Below are 6,117 nucleotides of genomic sequence, written 5' to 3'. Positions count from 1 at the left end.
GAACTTCATTGTTTTATAATGTAGCATTTTTTCCTTAACTTACTATTCACGTGGTTTGCTGTCTTTATTTTATGTACTCTGTACCTCAATTTTTCATTATTGACTGTACGTCAGCTCCCACCAGCACTCAACTGGACGGAGTAAGTATCTCAGTGGCTCTATGTTCCCTCTTTTTCCATGGATATTCACATGCAGGACCGAAAAATTTAAACAATGTGGTGATCTAATTCAGGGCCTTGAAAATTCTCAGTCAGACCTCTGAGGAAGATTGAGGATTTTTATTATATCTCCCAGTCTTTGGTGGAGCTTCAGTGCCTTTTCTCAGAGGCTCACACCATGTGCCCTTTCCTCTGTGTTGGCTAATTTTGCCATCTGCTGTGACATAGAAGGTTGGCCCATTTTTTCTTTATGGATGGAGCCTTTTAGAGAGACTGTGGGGTAGAATTCTAACTTAATATCTCTCATTCTGCAGAAGTAACCTGAATGTCTGTTATGGTTGGCTCATGCAAAAAGTAGAAAGGGATAAGTGTCCATTCTGGGGGTAAGCATGGTGATAAGAATAGGTTAATTTTCTGTAGGTTTGCTTTCCATGATAGGGATTTTCTCAGACAAAAAGTATAAAATGTGCAAACTTTACAGGCTGAAATAAGCCTTTGTTCAATTGTTCTTTTGTTCTATTGTTCTGCCAGAATGTTGAGGCCTTGTGATTTTCCTGCCTTCTTTAGAATATAAACACAGTGTTAAAAATGTTTGCTAAGGAAGTGTGAGCTATCCTTCACCTAGAAATAATATCGTAGACTTCTGTGAACTTTTGTGGTTACAGATTTACTACCTGCAGTCTTACTAGAATTCAGGAACACATTTTCTGATACCCATGATGCTTCACAAAGTAATATAATCTGTCCTATCATAGAAAATGCCTGAATGTGCCTGAATGTGACTCAATCTCATTAATGTTTTTATTTCTATAATCCTAATATACACTTTCATCCTCAGAATTGCTTTTACTGGTGTATATACTGCTGAAATGTTGATAAAAATACTAGCAAGAGGATTTGTTTGGAATGAATTTACCTTCCTTCGAGATCCGTGGAACTGCTTGGATCTGTCTGTTACTATTGTAATGTAAGTACAACTCAGTTGCTCTTTTACACTGAAGGGAAAAAGCCACAGATAAAATATTATTTGATGTTGCTGAAATTCCTGAGAGTGTTTTGCATCCTACCTGCTAAAGAGTTACTGTGCTTGTACCACCATTTGCATATATCCAAAGAGAAAAATAGTCATAGACTGGCTCAACATGCTTATAGTTTGAAAAGCAACATCCTTGGCATTCAGTTATATGTGCTTTCATTTTATAGGTACGTTGCTACATTTATAGATATAGGCGATGTTTCACTTTTTGCATCTGTCAGAGTACTGAGGACTTTGAAAGCCGTTTCAGTAATACCAGGTAAGGAACAATCTTACTGATATCCTCTCCATTTCACCAGTCTGCTGATTCTGATTCCTCTCCTGTTCTTGTCTGCATCTTTCTGGTCATTTTTTGTGACTGCTAATGGGATCCTGTAATATTGTATATATATCGTTGCTTTTAGGTGTGACTGTTTTACAGTTTGTAGTAACTCTCAGCAGCATCCTAACAGAATTGTTTTAATCATCTTTCCTCCAAATGGTTTTGACAAAGGCAAATTTAATTTCTGCATTTTTCATCCCAACACTAATGTTCAATTTTACTTAGTCCGATGCCTTTGTTGTTTTACTTTTGTGTTCCTGGAGCAGCCTCCTCTATTTGATGTGTTCTCTTAACATAATATGGTTATACCCCCATATTTCTGTTTCCTTAGCTTAATTAGCTTGCTAAGATTCATTGGCTTATTCATCTTTGGTTTCTTCCCGAGAATGCTGACTTCACAATATTTGAGACTTTCATTTGTTTCCTTGCTGACCCCAGCCACTATCTGGATTCAGTGTAATACTTTCAGCAATATGTTGCATACACCATCCAGATACTCTATATGTCATGCCCCTAACTAGGATATCAAAGGATGATTTCAGGGTCTACCTGCAAAAATTCATTTGAAAATCTATCAATGACTGTATATGTTGTCATAATATATAGTAACTTTACCTCTTCTATGTAATTGAAAATATAGTTTTGATTTAGCTCTGAAATTATAGCAGGAATTAAACATAGAAAGTATTTAATTTTATTGTCAAAACCGCACATAATACTTTTCCTTTCATACTCCGCATGGAGAACAGAGATCAAGTACAATTTGAATTTTTTTTTTTATGAAAAATCCTGGATATCACTGTCTGCTTATATCATATATCAGATTCAATTATTCTGCCTCAGTATTGGGCTTAAGTTTATATATAAGGCATTTTCTCAGAATCCCAGAATGGTTGAGTTTGAAAGGGACATCTGGAGGTCGTCCAGTCCGGCCTCACTGCCCAAACAGGGCCACTGAGAGCTGGTTACCCAGGACCAGGTGCAGACAGCTTTTGTGAGTCTCCAAGGATTGAAACTGCACAACCTCCCTGGGTAACCCGTGCCAGTGCTCAGTCACCCTCTCAGTAGAAAAGTGGTTCCTGATGCTCAGATGGGACATCCCATGTCTCGGTTTGTGCCCATGGCCTCTGGCCCTGGCACTGGGCACCACTGAAAAGTGCCTGGATCCATCTTCTTTGCACTCTCCCTTCAGATTTGTGCATACATGGAGGAGATCCCCCTTGAACTCTCCAGGCTGTCTTCTCCAGGCTGACCAGGCCCAGCTCAGCCTTTCCTCATGGCAGAGTTGCTCCAGTCCCTTCACCATGTTTGTGCCCATTTGCTGGACTCTGCAGTGTGTCCATGGGCCAGAACTGGAGCCAGTAGTCCAGCTGTGGCCCCACCAGGGCTGGGTAGAGAGGAACAATCACCTCCCTTGACCTGCTGGCCAAGCTTTGCCTAACACAGCCCAGGAAACAGTCACCCTCTTTGTCACAAGGCACTGTTGCTGGATCACGTTCAGGTTGGTGTCCTCCAGAATGCCCAGGACTCTTTCTGCCAAGCTGTGTTCCAGCTCAGTGGTCCCCAACATTTATATGTTTCCTTACTAATGTCGTAAATGTTCTTTTGCTTTTGAACGGGTGGCATCTGTAAGGGATTACCTTCTAAGGCAGAGTTCCCCGAGGCCAGCAGAAGCTGTCCTTCACTGTAATGTGTATTTGGCACAGAGTGGAGTACTTGTTCAGCGTTAATCAAGCAGAGAAACAGAAAGCTGCCCCTATTCATTAAGGACTTTGCTAGGCTACCATCTTAATTTAGAATTTGCAAGATAGTAAAATTAGTGTTAGTACTAAAAAGAAGCCAAAGAAATTATGATTAAGAAATTTAGGGAAAAATGCTTTAGTCACTCCTATGCTTTGTTTTACCTCATTTAATACTCAGAAGTTACAAACCTGTTTACTCTGATTGTTTTTAACAGACTTGCAACTGCTGTGTCTTGTCATATGGGAATGTCACTGCATTCCTCTTCTCATTTTGCTTATTATTGGATCTTATTTTTCTAGGTTTGAAAATCCTGGTAAATTCAATTGTTGAATCTGTTAAGAAACTTGCTGACGTGATGATCTTGACTGTATTTTGCTTGAGTATATTTGCCCTAATAGGCCTCCAGCTTTTTATGGGCAATTTAAGATTCAAATGTGTCCTCAAGAATACTGTGTACAATGACTCATTATGTAAGGATCCCAAGATCTATGTACCAAGTGATAAAGGTAAATATTATTCTTTTCTCTCTTTACATAATCTGTGTATCTTCCTATGAATGTCTTGAATTTCAGAGGTATGTTAAACTAAAGTTGCAGGTATTTCTCCCAAGAAGGAAACCCCTTCCATTTACACGAGTCTTAATAGGAAGTCTCTGGGACCAGTGAATGTGAAATTAGTGAATCTTGGATTTGGAGAAAGATTAGCAGGCTGTGGGATAGATGAGGCTGAGTTTTCTATAAGCATTTGCCTTTTTACCTGTGCATGGTACAGGGATCCTAATTTTAGGGGTACTGCACGGGGTATGGTTATTTTTCCATCACTTTTTCTATATTTCATGGATTTTACCTACTTCTCACAGCGATTCTTACTTTTAGCAGAGACCAAATGAAATCTTACATTGTGAGTTGTGCAGTAAATAGTTCTTATTTTTTTTAATCTGTCACAGAGACAGATTTGCTGAGAATCAGCCCTATACATCCTTTGTTGTGAAAGGATCCTTCCCAGAGCTTTGATCCATCAGGGTGTTTATCAAGTGCAGTAAATGTATGGTTTCCTGTCAGAAGGCTGTGCAAACTGACAACTTCTGATTTTATGATTCCTTGATTTATTTTTTATTAGATATCTGCCACAGAATGAATGGCTCTTCTGACATATTGCTCTGTGGGTTCAGTTCAGATCCCGAGTAAGTGAACAAAGCAGTTTTAATATTTTCTTAATTTGTTCCTCCAGATGTCCTGTGGTTTAATTTCTGGTCTAAAGGAATGGTGATGATTTTTCAGGAGGATAGGGTGCATGTGTGTCATTAAAGGCAGACGCTTCACATCAGAAAAAGAATGAAGTACAAGGATGCAACCAGTTATGTATATACTTTGTTGCTAACCACTGGGAATGTAATGGTAAGGTAGAATGATATAAATGAGGAGAGGAAGAGATCAGTAAAGACCTGTTAGATATTAATAAACTCTCCTCTCTTCATCTTGGTGAATTTTTTAAAAGTAAAGATAATTCCATTTTTCCCCTCTCTGTGTATTTGTTTGCATGTAAACAACATCAGAGGAGACTTTTTGTCTAGTCCTACACTAAGGTTTCTGTCTAGTTTTCCTTGATTAGACAAATGGCTTTCTAGGATGGTTTGATATAAATCAGCCCTTTTGGCAGAATGAAATTGGGGAATAATGAAATGGACTTTCAGATAAACTGAACAAATTTGGTGTTGTCTATTGGGTGCTTTCAGGTACCGTTAAATCTCCAAGTAAATATTGTTTAATCTTTATTTTGGGGTTAGGAAAGAGTGCCCAGAAAACTATACCTGCCAGAAGATTGGGCAGAATCCTGACTTTGGTTATACAAGTTTTGATCACTTTGGCTGGGCCTTCCTCTCTGTATTCCGTCTGATGACACAGGATTCCTGGGAGCGCCTCTACAGACAGGTGGGTACATTTATTACCTGATAGAATGACTTGACACATGCAATTCAGAGCCACTAGAAAAATCTCTACTGGTTTTAACCTTACTGACACCACATTTCCTTCAAAATCCATGTAAATATTAAGGAAGTAGGTTCAAGTGACTAAGTTGTAACACCTTCTGCAAGGGACATGGAATGGGAGCAATCCTGCTGGGAATGCCCATAGTTCTGTAGGAGAACACACTGGGGTCAGTGGTTAAGAGTGAAATATGAGTATGGAACCACCCAAGGATTGGGATATACAGGAGATCCAGCCAGTGAGCTCAGTGCTGCTGCAGGGAGCGTGAGGACTTGTTGCCTTCTCTGTTCCTATTTCTTTTAAGTCCTGACTCCTCACCAAGCTTTTGGCTCAACACTTTAGTTTCAGATCATTTTTGACAACTGACATTAAAAATTTGGAGGCTTGATGTTTTGATTCAGAGAGCTGAATGTACCTTTTCAATTCTGGTGGGGTTCTTTTTCAGAAATGCTATAAAAATGCATGTAGACAACTCTCTGGATCCCTTATATCTATACAGTGCCTTTGCTAGCCAAGAATTATCCTCTGCCTTGTTCTGTAAATTTCATATTTTCCATTTTAACTTTTTTTTTCCATCAACCCTTATTAACTTAAGACTTCTTTTTTGGAATAGATCTAATTTCTTTTTGTCATTTAAATGTCTCGGACCTTAATTTTGAGCCATCTCTACTGCTGCCATTTAAACAAATGTAATAGTAAGGTAATCACTCCAATTCTGTAATTATAACATCTTTCATGGTTGTTTAGATAATCCCATCTTTATTTCTGAGTTTCATTAATTTCTTAGGTAGTCACCTCTATAGCTCTTCACTGCTGAAGTTGTCTTCTCATAACTTAACCTTTGATGTTCATTTACCTGATTTGCTGGGA

The sequence above is a fragment of the Pseudopipra pipra genome, chromosome 1, assembly GCF_036250125.1.
Source record: "Pseudopipra pipra isolate bDixPip1 chromosome 1, bDixPip1.hap1, whole genome shotgun sequence".
NCBI lineage: Eukaryota > Metazoa > Chordata > Aves > Passeriformes > Pipridae > Pseudopipra > Pseudopipra pipra.
Note: the sequence above shows the minus strand (reverse complement) of the source record.